Source organism: Ursus arctos, unplaced genomic scaffold, assembly GCF_023065955.2.
Source record: "Ursus arctos isolate Adak ecotype North America unplaced genomic scaffold, UrsArc2.0 scaffold_9, whole genome shotgun sequence".
Lineage (NCBI taxonomy): Eukaryota > Metazoa > Chordata > Mammalia > Carnivora > Ursidae > Ursus > Ursus arctos.
In genome coordinates this window covers 69,471,805-69,490,604 of record NW_026623111.1, presented here as the reverse complement: position 1 = coordinate 69,490,604, position 18,800 = coordinate 69,471,805, and the positions used below count along the sequence as shown (strand labels likewise).

General features: G+C 37.7%; 1 protein-coding gene across 8 annotated transcripts in view; it reads left to right on the top strand.

Moving 5' to 3' along the window:
• Nucleotides 1-18,800, top strand: part of FAM13A (family with sequence similarity 13 member A) — a 316,257-nt gene that overhangs the window by 194,608 nt on the left and 102,849 nt on the right. The window lies entirely within an intron of this gene.

Sequence of the window (18,800 nt, the reverse complement as noted above, 5' to 3'; positions counted from 1 at the left end):
CTGGATGATGTCATGGATAAATTCTACCAAACATTTCAAGAGGAATTAACACCAGTCCTTTGCAGATTCTTCCAAAAAATTGAGGAGAAAGGATATTTCTATCCTCATTTTATGAGGCCAGAACTACCCTGATACCAAAGCTAGATAAGGACACTACAGGAAAAGGAAATTGCAGGCCAATATCTATGATGAATATAGACATAAAAATCCTCAACAAATTACTAGCAAGCCAAATTTACCAAGATATTAAAAGGATCATATACCATAATCAAGTGGGGTTTTTCCCTGGGATGCAAAGATGGCTCAACATATGCAGATCAATATGATGCACCATATTAACAAAAGGAAGGATAAAATGGTCATATGAATGACCATCTCAGTAGGTGCAGAAAAAGGATTTGACAGCACTTAATATTCTTTCATGATTAAAAGTTGTCAACAAATTACATAAAAGGAATGTATCTCAACATAATAAAGATCACATATAACAAGCGATAGCTAACATCATAATCACTGATGAAAAGCTGAAAGCTATTCCTCTACATCAGAAGTAAAAACAAGAGTGCCCATTTTACCACCTCTGTTAAATGCAGTAATGGAAATTCTAACCAGAGTCAATTAGGCAAGGAAAAAAATTAAAGACATCTAAGAAAGGAAAAGGTAAAATGGTCTCTGCAGATGACATGATCTTTATTATAGAAAATTTTAAACTCTACCAAAATACTGTTAGAACTAATAAGCAAATTCAGTGAAGTTGCAGGATACAAAACCAATATGCAAAATTCAGTTGTTTTTCTGTATGCTGACAATGAACTATATGAGAAAGAAATCAAGGGAACAATCTCATTTATAATAGCATCCAAAAGAATAAAATATTTAGTAATTAACTTTGCCAAGGAGGTGGAAAAATCTGTATACTGAAAACTGTAACTGATAAAAAGAAATTGATAAAAGGCAAACAAATGGAAAGATAGCCTATGTTCATGGATTGGAAAATTAATGTTGTTAAAATATCTATACTACCCAAAGAGATCTACAGATTCAATTCAACCCCTATCAAAATTCCAATGGCATTTTTCATAGAAAAATCCTAAAATTGATGTGGAAACACAAAAGACCCCTAAGAGCCAAAGCAATCTTATGAAGAGTGAAGCTGAAGGCATCACATTTCCTGATTTCAAACTGTATTACAAAGCTATGAGTAATCAAACTGTATGGTATTGGCATAAAAACAAACATATACTAACAGAACAGAAGAGAGAGCCCAGAAATAAGCTCACAGAAATACAGTTTGACAAGAACACCAAGGCTATGCGGTGGGGAAAGGATAGTCTCTTCAATAAATTGTTGGGAAAACCGAATATCTGCATGCAAAAGAATGAAACTTGGCCCCTCTTTTACACCATATTCAAATATTAGCTCAAAATGGATTAAAGATCTAAATGTAAGACCTGAAACCATAAAACTACTAGAAGAAAATATTGGAAAAAAGCTCCTTGACATTGGTCTTGGTAGTGATTTTTTTGATATGACACTAAAAGTGCAGGAAACAAAAACATCAGTAAGTGGGCTGCATCAAACTGCTTCTACATAGCAAAGAAATCAACAAGATGAAAAGGCAGTCTTTTCTGGAATGAGAGAAAATATTTGCAGTCTATTACCTGATAATGGATTAATATTCAGATGCATTAGAAACTCCTACAATTCCAAAGCAAAAATAATAAATAAACAAGATGGACAAAGACTGAGCTGGAACAAACAATCCTAAAATTTGTGTGAAACCACAAAGACCTCAGATAGCCAAAGCATCCTTGAAAAAGAAAAGCAAAGCTGGAGGCATCACAATTCCAGACTTCAAGTTATATTACAAAGCTGTAGTAATCAAAACAGTATGGTACTGGCGCAAAAACAGATATATTGATCAGTGGAATGGAATAGAAAACCCAGAAATGAACCCACAGCTATACAGTCAACTAATCTTTGACAAAGAAGAAGAGAATATCCAATGGGGAAAAAAATCTCTTCAACAAAAAGTATTGGGAAAACTGGACAATGACATGCAGAAGAATGAAACTGGGCCACTTTCTTTCACCATACACAAAAATAAATTCAAAGTGGCTGAAAGACTTAAATGTAAGACAGGAAACTATAAAAATCCTAGAGAACGCAGGCAGCAACCTGTTTGACTTGGCCATAGCAACTTCTTACTAGACATGTCTCCAAAGGCAAGGGAAACAGAAGCAAAAATGAACTATTGCGACTTCATCAAGATGAAAACCTTCACAGCGAAGGAAACAATCAGCAAAACTAAAAGGCAACCTTTGGAATGGGAGAAGATATTTGCAAATGACATACCTGATAAACAGTTAGTATCCAAAATATATAAAGAACTTATGAACCTCAACACCCAAAAACCAATAAATCCAGTTAAGAAATGGGCAGAAGACATAAATAGACATTTTTCCAAAGAAGACATACAGATGGCCAGCAGACACATGAAAAAATGCTCAACATTACTCATGATCTGGGAAATACCAATCCAGACTACAATGAAATATCACCACACACCTGTCAGAATGGCTAAAATTAACAACACAAACAACAGGTATTGGTGAGGATGGGGAGAAAAAGGGGAACCCTCTTACACTGTTGGTGGGAATGCAAGCTGGTGCACCCTCTCTGGAGAACAGTATGGAAGTTCCTCAAAATGTTAAAAATAGAACTACCCTACGACCCACTAACTACTAGGTTAGTGCAATTGGATACAAAGGATTCAAAGGATACAAAAATATAGATTTGAAGGGGTACATGTACCCCACTGTTTATAGCAGCATTATCAACAATAGCCAAGTTATGGAAAAATCCAAGTGTCCATTGACTGATGAATGGATAAAAATAGATGTGTGTGTGTGTGTGTGTGTGTGTGTATAATGAAATATTACTCAGCCATAAAAATGAATGAAATCTTGCCATCTGCAACAATATGTATGGAGCTAGAGAGCATTATGCTAGGCGAAATAAATCAGAGAAAGACAAATATCATATGATTCCACTTATATGTGGAATTTAAGAAACAAAACAGATGAACATGGCGGGGGGGGGGGTGGGTGGGTAAAACCAGAAAATAGACTCTTAACTATAGAGAACAAACTGATGGTTACTGGAGGGGTGGTGGGGGGGTGGATTCAATGTATAATGGGCAAAGAGGTTGAATAGACTTTTTTCAAAGAAGATACAGGAATGACAAGCAGATATATGAAAATGATGTCACTAGTCATCAGTGAAATGCAAAATAAAACTACAATGAGCTATCACCTCATACCTGTTAGAATGGCTTTTATCAAAAAGATGAGATAACAAGTACTGGTGAGGATGTAGAAAAAAGGAAACCTTTGTACACTAGGTTGGTAAGAATGTAAATTGGTACAGTCATTATGGAAAATAGTGTGGCAGTCCCTCAAAAACTTAAAAATTGAACTACTATGTGATCTAGCTATCCCACTTCTGGGTGTATGGCCAAAGAAATGAAATCAGTATCTCAAAGAAATATTTACACTCTCATGTTTAATGCAGCATTATTTATAATAGCCGAGATTTGGAACCAACTAAGTATCTGTCGGTAGATAAAGGGATAAAGAAAATGTGGTAGAAGTAATATTCCATTGTGTATATATACAGTATATGTGTATCTGTATGTATATTTCTTGTCTGTATACCATGTAATGTATACACACACATATTACAAGAGAGAAACCCTGCTACTTCCAACAGCATTCATGAAGCCGGAGGACATTATGCTGACTGAAATAAGCCAGATACAGAAAGACAAATACTGTGCGATCTCACTTAAATATGGAATCTAAAAAAGTTGAGCTCAAAAACAGTAGAACAGTGGTTGCCAGGGGCTACAGGCAGGGGGAAATGAACAGATACTGGTCAGAGGCTACAGACTTTCAGTTTATAAGGTGACTAAGTTCTGGGGATATAATGTATAATATGATGAATGTAGTTAATAATACTATATAATATGCTTGAAATTCTCTGGGAAGGTTGATCTTAACTGTTCCCACCACAAAAACAAAATCATAACTGTGTGAGGTGATGGAAGTGTTAATTTGCCTAATTGTGGTAATCAGTTCGTCACATTTTATACCTTAAGTATATACAATTTGGTATTTGTCAGTGATACCTCAATAATGCTGGAAAAATTACAATAACCCTACTTGTGACAATTTTCTGTGTATCACGGTTTTGTCGGGTAGCTCTGTAAAAAGATTTTTTTTTGTCTGAAAAGTAACTTTGGATGAAGAAATCATGATTCTGAAAAGATTATTCATTTCACAACTATTTTTCGAGTTAGGCAAATTATCCAAGATTACATATTTTGTTGACAGGCTGAGATTAATATATGTCTTGATTATTTTACAATTACTTCCTGCCTGTCTTCTATCTTGAGTTTCTTTACCCTTTCATGTGTTTATACTTTCCTCCTCAACCTGATTGCGACTGCCTGGTGGAGAGGGAATGTGTCCTGGGTATTTTTTGCGTCCACGACAGGACCTACCTAACAGTCACTTACTTTGCTGCCGCTGCCTTAGCTCCTGTTGTGGTGATACTATTGTTACATGTGCTCAGTTTGAGTTTTAAGTTCCACGCTCTTCATCTCGCTGACCTACGCCTCGCAGAGGTTGAGGTCTGATTCTGAGAGAGGAGAATTTTATGTGTGAGTTTTCTCTCTTTGGGTCTTTGGAAAGCACTCCCCTCACCCCAGGGAACCTTGTACTGCCTACCCTTAGAGATACCACAGAAGTCAAAACTCTGCTCTCTTATCTTCCCCACTTAATCTCTGGGCCATCTCCCCACCGGGGCCCTGACCCCGATATTGCCCCTATATTAGTAACATGTTGCTTATTTATACAGGAGAAATCCATTGTTTTATGAGGCTCATAACCAGTCCCTGCAGCTCTCTGCCCAGTGGCAGAAAGTGTGTGCCCCGTGATGTTTGCCAAACAGCACTTCGTATTTTAGTCTCTTATAACAGTAGTACGCTTCATGACATTGAGACTTTGTGATATTAATAATGAATCGATGTTCAACAATGTTAACCATACCCATCGTCCTTCAAGCATCCCCATCTATTAAGTCCTGAGATTAAATATGACTGTCTTCATTCCTAAAGTCCAGCCAGCCACAGAGAGCAGTCATAACCACCCCGTTTGTACTTCATAAGGGCACTCCAGTGATTTCCTGAACATGTGTGTTCCTTATAGTGTCTCAAGCTCTGACGCTTGGAGCCACGTTTCAGAATCTTCAACGGACTAGTGAACATCAAAATGAAATTAGGATTCTTAGCTACAAGATTCCTAATCATCCTGTTTGAAAAACTACCAAACATTTTAACTATGTTGCCGACCTTGCAGGCTTTACTGCAGTAGCTCGCATGTGAGACAAGGAGAGTTTGACGCCGCCTTGTGAAAAGCACAGTGGTAAGCCTCCCCACACACTTCCCCGACTGAGCGTTGCCACTCTCTGGCCTTCCTATCAAAGGTTTATAGAAAAGTAGGTTTGTAAAAGGCCCCAAGGTCCCAGAGCGGGTTAGAAAAAAATACCTAATTCTATCTCTACAGATAGTTTTCTAATCTGTTCTTAACCACTGCTGGCTCCCACAATAAATATTCCAAGGTCTTCTCAGATGAACTATTTCATGTAAGCTGACTATTAAAAATATTTTCCAGTGTTTAACTCCAATCTCCTTTTATTCTTGTGGTTTAAAATGAAAGTCTCTGATATTTCTCTAAGTATTTTGATTTTTTTTAAAGATTTTATTTATTTATTCGACAGAGATAGAGACAGCCAGTGAGAGAGGGAACACAAGCAGAGGGAGTGGGAGAGGAAGAAGCAGGCTCATAGCAGAGGAGCCTGATGTGGGGCTCGATCCCATAACGCCGGGATCACGCCCTGAGCCGAAGGCAGACGCTTAACCACTGTGCCTCCCAGGCGCCCCTCTAAGTATTTTGATTATTAAAGAACAAATAGTTTTCTACCCATTTACCAAAATCTGCCACTCAGTACAATTGCTCTGACTATTCAAATTTTGACATTTCACTGTGATCCAAACTTCAATTTAAAAAGTTTTTTTTTTCCGGGGTTCCTGGGTGGCTCAGTCGTTAAGCGTCTGCCTTCGGCTTAGGGTGTGATCCCGGCATTATGGGATCGAGCCCCACATCAGGCTCCTCTGCTGGGAGCCTGCTTCTTCCTCTCCCACTCCCTCTGCTTGTGTTCCCTCTCTCACTGGCTGTCTCTATCTCTGTCAAATAAATAAATAAAATATTTTTAAAAAAAAGGTTTTTTTTCCAAAGTTTTTAAAAAAATTTCTCTTATGCTTTTCTTAACATTTTCTTTAGCTTACTTTATTGTAAGAATACAGTATACAATACATAAAACATACAAAATATGTTAATTGTGTTCCTGGTAAGCTTTCTTTTTGTTTGTTTGTTTTGTTTATTTATTTTTTATTATGTTCAACTAGCCAAAATATAGTTTGTTAATAGTATGACTGGTTGATGAAAGAGAAGGTAGGTAACAGTGAGGAAATTTATTGTCATATATGCAGATAATTTTTGGTAGCCTATAAATCACCAAAGTATATGTGGACTGCTGTGGCCTTAACTGAATTTATTTTAGTAATTCAAAGTCAACAAACTCCTAGTGGGCACATTTTGCACTGGGCCCTGCAAAGCCAAGGAGAACTAAGACATGCTCTCTAATCTTTAGGGGCCGCCCAGTCTATTAAGTGAGACAAATTTGTATGTAGTTAACAAAAATAAATAATGCAAGAGGTTTGGAAGTGGCATGAGAGAGGTGCTATAAAAGCCAAGAGGACTTCTCATTGAATAAAGTTCAAGGTATTCAAGTTCTTTAAAAATCTGGCTCTATCTACTTACTTTACTCTACCACGGTTCTTTATCCTACGCTCAGGCTGTATTGCAAGCACGTTATTTCAAAGATGCCATACACCTCTGCATCTTTGCTAACATTGTTCCATTTTGTCTGGAGTCCCCTTGTTCTTCTTTGTCAGTGGTCAGTGACATTTCATCTCTATGAAGCTCTGGCTCTTGCCATTGCATATAAATGCAGTCATACAATACGCATCCTCCTGCCTCTCCTTTCACTTAGGACATGCTTTGAAGGTTCATCCATATTATAATGTGTCAGTATTTCATGACTTTTTGAGGCTGAATAAAATTCTGTTGTATGTAGACCCCACATTTTGCTTATTCGTCAGTTGAGGGACATTGGGGTTGCATGGACTTTGGGGCTATTGTGAATGCTAGTATGAACATTTGGGTGCATGTGTTTCTATGAACACATGTTTCAGTTCTCTTGTGTATATGCCTGGGGTGGAGTTGGTGGTTCATATAGTAACCTATGTTTAACTTTTTCAGGAACCCATAAACTATTCCTCAAGGTGGCTGCTTCATTTTGCATTCCCACTGACAATGTGTGATATTTCCAGTTTCTCTACATCTTTGTCAACACTTGTTAGTGTTTATTTTATTACAACCATTCTGCTGAATGTGGAATGGTGTCTTATTGTGGTTTTGGTTTGCATTTCCCTAAGAGCTAATGATGACGATCTTTTCATGTGTTTTATTAGCCATTTGTATATCTTCTTTGGAGAAATGGCAAGTCAAATACTTTGCCCATTTTTAAATTGGGTTGTCTTTTTACTAGTTGGAACAGTTATATATTCTGGATACTATCTGTTATCAAATATATAATTTTTCAGATATTTTCTCATAGGCTGAGGGTTGTCTTTTCACTTTTTTGATAATGCTCCCTGAAGTACAGAAGCTTTTAATTTTGATCAAGTTGAATTAATCTATTTTTTCTTTAACTGTTTATGATTTTGATGGCTTATCTAAGAAACCATTTCTTAATTCAAAGTCATGAAAATTTATGTTTATGTTTTCTTGTAAGAGTTTTATAGTTTTGCTCTTACAATTAGGTATAGGGTACATTTTGAGTTAATTTTTATATGTGGTGTGAGGCATTGGTCCAGCTCCATTCTTTTGCATATCTTTTGTGGATATCCAGTTGTCCCAGCACCATTTGCTAAAAAGACTATTCTTTTCCCATGGTTTGTCTTTTTGGTCCTCTTATCAAAAATCTGAACCTGATTTTAGCAAAACAAAAATAAAATTAAGTTAGCATCCTAGCTCTTCTCTTCTTTCACCACTGCCTTTGTTTTCTGAAAACATGAACCTCAGTTCAAAAGAGAAATGGACACGGCTTAGATCTATAAAATATTATAGCACAACCCAAAGGTTTTATCTTATTTCACACAACAATCACAAAAGACTGATGTTACCCACCTACCTCCCAAATCTACAAAGGTATTCATACCTGTACCCTTACACTATGCCTTCCCTCCTATTACAATGGATGAAAAAATTTTCACCTCTCTGGGGTCAACCCTTGTGCTTGTACTCTGAATCCCATTCCCTTTCATTGACCCAAACACTGTGTTCCAATAATCACCTCCCTCCTCTATGACATCAAAGTCTTTCTTCTAGGTTTTTCCCATTAGATAGAAACATAGCTCTCAACACTTTTTTAATCCTTCCCCAGAAACAGTATCTTTCTTCTCCTTTAGAGCAAATCTGCAATAAAGGAGTATACATACTTGCAGTCTTCATATCCATTCCTCCTGTTCTTTAACCCACACAACACTGAAATTGTTCCTATTAAGGACACCAACAATTTCCATCTTGCCACATCCAAAGATCAGTCTACTGTTCTCACCTTACTCTAGCTCAGCTGCATTTGACCCAACAAGTTACTCCCTTGTGAAGAACTTTCTTCACATTGCTTCTGCAATACTACACTCACCTCTTTTCCCTCTAGTCTTATTGGATACCCTTTTTTAGTCTGATTTGCAAAATCTGTCTTCTTTTCCAGACTGTTTCCAGACCTTCCAGAGGTTGGTTTTCCTCCAACCTCTCCATCATACTCCCAATTGATATATCCAATTGGTGCTACCACCTACTAAATTTGGGGGTGCCCCCCCAAAGTGAAAAAGCAGAATCCCTTGTTAAAAATTATTAAAAATTTCAAGACAGCAACACCAGAGCCTTAAGCCCAGCATGGGTCCCTGGGAGACTGTGCATTTCATGTGCCCATGAGGCTTGTCCTGCCTATTGGCTTCCTGGGATGTCCACTCAGATATTTGATAAATATCTCACACTCAGTCTGTATAAAACACACCTCCCAATTCACACTTCTGTCTAAGAAAAGGCAGTCCCATTTCTACCCAAGTTTTTCCACATCTGAATAAATTGTGCCACTATTCACCCAGTTACTCAAGCCAAAAATCTGAGATTTCTCTACTCTTTCTCAACCAGTCCATCAACAATTCCTATTGTCTCTGCCTTCAAAGTAGATGCTCACAATACATCTGGAGTCTAAACGTTCACAGTCTCAAATGATCATCTCACAGGTAATGTTTCTCCTTTTACAGTGGAGAAATCTGGCAGTCACTCCTTGAACCATATAATTTAAAGTATCATCATCATGGATTAAAAAAATCTGATAAGACAAGCATAGAAAATTTTTTTGAGGATTAGAAATATCATAGAAATATATAACTGGTTATTATATAAAATGTAGTACATAAGTAGTACGTAGTACATTATCCAATATTTTATACTGTGGTAAAATGTACATAAAAGTTACCATTTTGGCCATTTTAAATGTACGGTTTAGTGACACTAAGTACCTTCACACTGTCCCATCTTTATATATAATTGTATATGTTGTGTATTATATATAAATAGGAAAAAGTGGAATATATACAATCACAATGAACACTGGTTAGGTAAGTGATGGATTATGTGTGACTTTTACTTTCTTGTCTGCATTTTGTAAATTTGTTATGTGAACATAAACTATATAATTTGTAATAAGAAAAATGTTTTTGTTTTTTAAATCAAGGATGACAAATGCTTCAAGGAGGACGTAGTAATTGTCAGATTTTAGAGAAATTGGGGCGCCTGGGTGGCTCAGTCGTTAAGCGTCTGCCTTAGGCTCAGGGCATCCCAGGTTTCTGCGATCGAGCCCCGCATCGGGCTCCCTGCTCCTCTGGGAGCCTGCTTCTTCCTCTCCCACTCCCCCTGCTTGTGTTCCCTCTCTTGCTGGCTGTCTCTCTCTCTGTCAATAAATAAATAAAATCTATTTAAAAAAATTTTTTTAGAGAAATTGTGATGAGTGACAACCTCTTTTGGACTTGGCAATTATGGCTTTACTCATTCAGGATAAAATCCCCGGGATGGAGGAATCAGAAGTGGTAGCATATAAGAAACCCGAAGCAGGCTGAGCTTTGGTTCAGTGGGTATGTGGCCAGGAGGGGATTCCAAGCTAGGAGAAATGCCTGAAATAGAAACTGCAGGAAAGCAGACAGGACAGTAGGCCAGGACAGTTCAGTTTGCCTGGACCCCCAGTTCCAGTGAAGGAGAGAAATGTAATGTGTATGAAAACAGAGGAGTAGGGTAGAAGGGCCCTGTGTGTATAGAATTTGGATTTTACTTTGTAAGCTGTGAAAAACTTTCAGAGCTTTCTGACATTTTTAAAGTGGTGTTTTGGGAATATCAAATCTGTACAATCTGGATTTAGGGTAGAAAAGACTAAACTCAGCAAAACTTCTTAAGAAAAACCTATAACTCAGAGGTTAAGTAATAAAAAATTAAATGGGAGGGATGGGGAGCATGAAAAAGAACAGGTATTGGTCATGGTCTAATGGACAGAAAAGGAAGAGATAATATTATCTCATTTACACTTAGTGATAAATAATCCATTCAGTTATTACTTGGTTTGGCCAAATCTATACTATTTATCTGTTTTTTATGGAGTTATTTAAAATCTAGGATTATATTATTTCCAGAAGTACTCATATTTGTTCAAAAGTATCTTACCAGGCTGTTTCTAGACTTTTAAAGTTGGACTGATTTAAGTTTTCGAGTTGTCTTCCTGAAGTAATATTTTAGAAAGTCATTGTGGAATTATAATTTATTTTTCAAGGCATTTTCTTTATATCCTTAAATAGTGAATCAATTGCACTGGCTATGGAGGGCATCACTGGTTTTATTAGCTTTATTTAGTAATTTACTTATACCTCCAGTTTATTTCGTAATTTATTTGAAATTTCTTTTTTCAATTTATGTATCTCCTCACTAGAATTCAATGAGGAAAAGTGCTTTTGGTTTCATTGTGAATTCTAATAATGCTCTATACATGAACAGCACTAGATAGAGAAGATATGACGCATACACAAAGCAATGGGTCCAATTCTCTGAGACATTGAATTTAAAAGCACTTTTTAAAAAATCAGATCATTTAAAGTGCAGGAGGGATGTTGACATTTTAAGGTACCATGATTGTGATCTTTTTTTTTTTTATGTGACCTATTCTTGGCAACACAAATAATCGCTACTTCCTCTTACTTTGTTTTTAAATATATTTTCACTTATTTATTTATTTATTTGGTTGCTTCAAAGCAAAGCACAGTGCTTTGTGTTGAAGTAAATAAATACGACCAGCCAGTGTATTGACCTTGAGAGATTTGGTGTGGTGCTCAGTGTTTCAAGTCTCGGAAGGATGAGGTTTATTTTATGATGTGTGGACACAGAATTCGGCCGTCGGTTACCATATCACCCTGACCAACTTTGACATTTCTCTGAGGAAGCTCGGCTGAAACCTGCTTCTCCTCTGCCAGGAAATATCATTTAACGGGGTGAAAGTTCACTGGGACAATTTAAGGCGGCTGATCTCAGGTGTGGTCGCAGCTGTTGTGTGGGACACGACTTGTTTTATAAGAACAGAAACACTATTATCTGGACTCCCAAGGGGCATTTGGAGCAAGTCATGCCCGCGGAGTCCCATTCCAGGAAAATGTGCTCGAGCACTTATTTGTTGGCAGTGATCACTAACTGCGATTCCATCTGGCAAAAATGTGGATTTTTCTCTGTCCCAGAAAGTTGGGGAACAATTATGTAAGTTGTCTCAAAGAATTTATTTTTAGCCACTTTTTATGGAGAAATTCAGTCCCTGAGTTTTGTTACAAGAAATTTACTTTTTTAAGGAAAAAATAGAGAAACCTTCTGTATGCATTTCTGTAGAACTTGTGTACCATGAAATATAAACACTTGTCTTTTGATTTCAAATCATTACTCAGTCTTCCTGCTGAATGTTCTAAATCGTATTTTCTATATTAGGAATGTTGGAACCACTTAGTAAAATCAAAGCTGCCAGGGAGGTGAAGAAGGGCAGCGTGAGTGTAGTGTATCTCCAGGTGTCGAGGCCTGGAAACCCTGCCTCACGGTTGAAGCAGTGTTCTCCTTGCCATTACCTCCCTGCCACTCTGAAGGATTTTTAGCACCTGAATAAATGAACCCTGTGAGCCATCTGAGGTCCAGCAAAGCTGGTCAGATATATTTTGGTGAAGGAAGCCAGCACACAGTATTAAAAGTAAGATCCACCATTAGAATTAAAGAGGTGTCTTTGGAAAACCACGTATACAATTTCTATCCCCACAGGATTTTTTTCAGCAGTTTTCTACTATAGATAAGTCTAATAAATGAGAAAAAAATTATGTCAGTTTTCTTTTTTTTTTTTTTATTTTGGCCTTAAGCAATGCAAGCAGGTTGATTTCTGTTAACAAAGGAAATAGTTTACCTAACTAGAAATTCTGTTTCACTTAGTTTGAGCCTATTCTGAGTATCACTGTTTTGATTTCTAAAAATAAATCTTTTATAAGGTTTTAATAATTATTCTTAAACACTAGTTTTTTAATATAAAAACAACTGACAGCCCATCTGTCATTTCCCTATATTAATTTCTCAGTAAGAGGAATACACTTAAGAATGCCACTTACAGCTTCATTTTTCCATCTTTTTTCTATCTTCCTCTTTCCCTCAACAGCCCACCCCAACCACTTCCTTCCCCCGTTGCAGCTACAACTGGCTGCTGCCACTACACATACACACACGCACTCGCACAATGTTGACTCTATAATAGCACAAGACGTTTGTTCTGGTCCCATGTATGTCTTTGGTTCAAACAGCATTATAAGATATTATAATACACACACACAGACACTTCTCTAAATATAAGCCTCAGACCAAAAGAAAAGAAAGGATTCTTTGTTTCCTGTAGCTTATTGATAATATGTAATATCAACAGGTAATATTATAATACTTTATTATCTTTAAGAGCTATTATAGAGTGGAAATGCTATGGTGTTCAGATGCTGGCTTCATGTCAGCCAACTCTTAGCTGAGTGTTCAAGTTAATTAACTTCTTCCTTTCCGCATCTGCTAAAATGAGCACAGCATAGATTCGTAAGAAATGATAGTTGCCTTACATGTATACCACCTCTGTAGTTCCTCCCCACCCCCATTTTTTTTTTTTTTTGACATTTGTTCTTGTTGGGAGGATGACATTCTCTGATGAGCCCTGAAATTCACTAGTGTTCTAACACAGATTGCCAGAGAGCAAATTTAATCCGGATCCCGTGCAGCAGTATCAGAGTATCAAAACTATGTGTACCCTAAAAATACTGGCTTCGTGATTATGAAAAACTCCTATCAGATTTAGTCATCACCATTTATGAGTCCTGTGTGTGCCTGTCTTGTGAAAGCCGTTGCTCGTTACTGCATTTTACAAAGATTGATAAAAATATGAGGAAGAAACTTTGTCTAAGAAGCACCTTGTTACCAAACTTGTAAGAAAGAAATTGTCTTAATATGTCCTTTTGTCTTAGGAAATAAATCAGTCTGATTTTAAAACAATATATGAAAGCAAACTAATGTGGCCAAGAAATGTTGTTGGTTCTCTGATTGCTTCAAATTGATGTTGAAATTGAAACAAATGAAACCACATCATTTTTGGAGCAGTGGCTGCTCTTAATGGCACAAGGGCAAACACACATATTACCAAACACTTGGAATCTGCTGAAGAAATTATGTAAGAAAATTAGAAGTCTGCAAGCGTGCTGAAGTGTAGAAAAGGAAATAGACAATCCAGGAGAAATTGGATAATGTAAAATGCTTAAAAGCTTTCAAAAGTTTCGGATAGAATCTTACAGTCTTACTTGGTATGTCTCTAATTGTACATCAATGTGCAAATTCAGTGATTTATTTCTTTCATCAGTTACTGGTTATTATTATCTGAACCTACATGAAGCATCTACTTTATCTTAAGTGTAGGCCTACAATGGGATATGTTAAAAAGTGGATGAAAATGTTGCTTGATAAATTAAAATCTAATCAAAAGAGCTATGCTTCTGTTTCTGGAAGAATGTTTGACTTATCAATGAATTCATTCAACACTTCCTGAGTGTCTGTTCTGTGTAATTGCTACAGGAAAGATGGAGTTCTTATGCTGGAGACCTTATATTACAATAGGGAAGTAACATATAGATTCAAATAATAATAAAACTGTGGGGGGGGGAGAGAAAAGATAAATATCATTAGAGATGCAAAGGGCTATAGGACTTAAAAGGGGAAAGAGATTTCTTCTAAATGTCCTAAGCCTGGCTGACAGAGAGTTTTGCCAGGAGAAAGTGGAATGGGAAAATAGTCCAGACAGAGGAAACAGTACGAACAAATGTTTGGGGTAGAAAAGTTTAGAGCAGATTCAGAAATAGTGTCCAGGTTTGTCTGGAGTGATTTCTTTAGGAAATATATGCAGCTGAACTGGAGGAGTCAATTGGGGTTAATTGGTGGAGAGTCTTAACCATCATATTAATGAATCGGGGTTTATTGAAGAGGTGGTGGGAGCTAATGAAGGTTTTGAGCAGAAGGGTGAGTAATGAGCGAGCAGATGACAGTCACTGTAGGAAACCCACTCTGATGGTGAAATGTGTGGGTTGGAGATAGGTTGAATGGAGGCCGAAGGATCATCGTCCTACTGCAGATGACCAAGGCCAGCTGATTAAGGAGACAGGACAGTCGATAGCTTTGCTTAAGGAGAGGCGAGGGAGGAGAAGGAAAGGTGACTCACGCTTTGAATCTGATTCATAAAGAGAATAACAATATCATTAACAAAAGGGGCCAGGAGGAGGAGAAATGTGGGGATCAGATAATATGAGGCTTTGAAAGTGTTGATTAGGATAATAATACTAATAATGATTTAGCACTTACTATTTGCCAGGCACTATTCTTTCTGTTTTTCAAGCATGATCTCATTTATTCCTCAGAGGAACTTCAGAGCTTTATATACAGCCCACCCAAGTTTACACTGCTCGTCTGCCGTAGAGTCAGGCTACACTCCCCTGGAGCCTAATTCCAGAGCACAATTTATTAAGCTCTCATAAAATGTCTGTACTGAATGGTGCTGGGCTAGAAGGCAAGGCAGGGAGGGTTGGTAAGAGAGGAGGAAAGACAAATGAAATAAAAGGATGGAGTCATCAGGGACATTTGGGGAATTCCCAGGCAAGATTACAGGCAGCCAAAGACTCAGAAAACCATAGCTGGGTGTTTCTGAAAGGGTAAGAGAAGAAAGGGGGGCTCCTGGGTGGTTCAGTTGGTTAAGTGTCTGCCTTTGACTCAGGTCATGATCCCAGAGTCCCGGGGTCAAGTGTCACATTGGGCTCCCTGCTCAGCGGGGAGCCTGCTTCTGCCTCTGCCTGCTTCTCTCTCTGCCCTTCACCCTGCTTATGCTAGCCTTCGCCCGCTCTCTCTCTCTTTCAAATAAATAAGTAAAATCTTAAAAAAAAAAAAAAAAGAGTAAAAAGGGCTCCAAGAAAAGGCATTGAGATTTCATAGTCAAAACAGCACTGGTGGCCTTAAAGCAGTTTAAGAAAAGTGATGAAGTCTCAACTCAGTTGGCATGGGGCGGGAGTTAGTAATTTATGCGGAAGTGGAAATGGCCAAGGCTTTGGGGAAGTCTGTCAGTGGGAAGGAGGGGGAAACAGTACTGCTGCACCAGGGGGCAGGTCCACTAAGGAAAACTTTTTAAGGCTGGGGGACACTTACTTGGGTGCCTATGGGAAGGGGGGCAGATTTAAGATCTAGGAGAGATGAGGCTTCTTCAGAGAAAGGAGGAAATGATGAGATCTAAAAAGTAGACAAGAAATTGGAGTCCTGTGAGTGAAACCTTTCCTCCTAGACTAGAAAGAAGTCAAATAGAAGAAGGCAAGATGTCTGTGTGATGCGTATATATGGGGAGCAGGGGTGCACTTAAACCCTTAAGTGTTATGAAGAAGACCAAAGGCACTCACTCACTCACTCGTATTTGATGATCTTGGCTTTCTCAAAAAATTTTGGAGGCGAGGTGATTAGTGACTGAGAGAGGTTCAGATTTGTGGCACTGAAGATCTGCAGCAGTTTCTATGGGAATGCAGGGAAAAATCATTTAAAGATAACTAAAAAGGTTGCCCCATGGTATCAAGGTTCATGACGAGGTTAAATAGTATGAATTTTTAGTACCACTCGTTGCCAGGGTTCTGTGACTTTCTTTTGCAATGTTTAGCAGTCTGGCAGTAGAGAACCCAGCTGGCAGGATTTAGAAAGGGTGAAGACGAGGAGGAAGCTAGTGAACCCGTTTTAGAAATAACTAAATGCTGAGGAGAGCCAGGAATGTGCCTTTTTTTAAGCTGCATGCCAGTTGGTTTGGGTGCAGGTTATCCTCTGCAGGCAGAAGAACAGTTGTTACTAAAGAGAGGGCTAAGGAAGTGGAGGAGGAATGGGGGAGGCAGAAGCATGGGGATTAGGTGATGCCTGGGAAGGAGCTAAGTGCGGAGCAAATGCAGTCAGGATATCGGTGTTTGAGGCGTTAGAACCAGCAGAGTTCAGGGAATGGTGCTCCTGCTGGCTGACTGAGGAACTGACCGGAGGTGCTAGCAACAGAAGTAGCAAAGGAGAGAAGTGATCCGAAGAGTCCTTGGCGGTGGGCGTGGTAGAGAGGAAGAGCTGTAGTCCCGGTACTAATTCCTAAATGATCATCAGGTAACACCCAGAAAAGAAACGGAGAGTCCCAAAGAGGAGGAATTGTTATAAATAAATGATGAAACTTGGGAAGGCATGTGATTACTGAGTTAGAGCATTTGGTAATTTTTAAAAATAACCATTGACATCTTACTAGTAATATGGCACATTAGAGGAGTGCTGATAGGTAGACTTAATTTATCAGGAAACATAAGTGGAATCAGATGTTAAAATTTGAATGCCCCTATTCATCAATATTTCACCTTTAGTATATGTCGAATGTAAATTGTAGTTTAATTTAGCATATTTTTATGATGCTGGGTCCTTTATTGTTGAACTCATTTTAGCCATCTAGCATTGGTGTGTTCATAAAATTCAGAGAAGACAAAACAGCACTTCTGTCATTTGAACTTTACAGTTGGCCCTTAAACAACGAGGGTTAGGGACACCAACCCCTATGCAGTCAAAAAACCATGTACAACTTTTGACTCCCCCAAAACTTAACTACTAATGGCATACTGTGGACTGGAAGCCTTACCGATAACACGAATAGTCAACTAACGTATTTTGTATGTTAGATGTATTATACACTGTATTCTTACAATAAAGTGAGCTAGAGAAAAGAAAATGTTAGTAAAATCAGTAGGAAGAAAAAATACACTTACAGCACTGTACTATATCGGAAAAAAAAAATCTGTGTTGTTCAAGGGCCAACTGTATTTCCAAACCTATCTGTATCTGACAAAATATTTAAATACTTATATACATATAGAATAGAGTAAGCACTGTGATGTGGCAGAATTCTGGAGCGGACCTGACAAACTCTGAATCCAGTTTCTGTTCTGCCACTGACTTCCTATGTAAATTCGAACAAATTACTCGATTTTCTAGTACCTAGTATACTCATCAATGAAGTAGATGTTATGACATAGGATTGTGATTTTCTATCTCAAGCAGTTTCTTGAAGTGTTCAGCAAGATGTTAAAGGCATTCTGAAAAATAAACTTCAGCAAATATACAGAACTAACTTGTAGAATCAAATTAGAATTTCCAAATCTAATATCAAAAAAAGAACATATTAATTTCAATTAAAATAAGTTTTGGACTTAAGTCAACGTCTGTTTTAAAAAGCTGATTTTAGTTACTAATATTCTATTTTAATATCTGAACACAGGTTTCAGGATGACTAATCCATTTTCATAAATATGGTAAAGGATTTCATCAGACAGTGAAATGTTTTTATTAGCAGGTATAATAAAGAAAAGGACACACACACGAGGACTTTGTGTCCTAAATTCAGAATTACGAGTGGTCTGTGAAAAAAAAACTGGGAAAGCTACAGGGGAGGAGGCTACCTTTAGGACTGTTAAGCCCCCACTGTTTCTCAACACCATGGACTCTGGCCCTCTGCCCTTTCTTCTATGAAAAGTGATGCTCTGGGCTTTCTTATAATTCCTTGCAGCCCTCATGATGTGAAAGAAATCTTTTTAAAATGTACTTATATTCTTGCGATGTATGAAAGCTATGGATTAGCAATTCTGATCCTCAGAATAACACTTTAGTATTCTACACTGAAGCAGAAACTGCAAGGGAGGGTCAGCTAATTAACAGGCACTTAGCAGACCTTATGGAAAAATTGATTTGGTGTTACTTGTAAAAAATAAATAGCCAGATAGGTAAATAGTTCACTAGGTAAATACATAAATAAGCAACCAACCAAAACATGCCGTTGATGTTCTTAGAGGGAAATGATTATGCAAATAAACACATTCAATTTTTGTAAAGATAAAATGCAGCGATAATAAGTTGAAATAACTT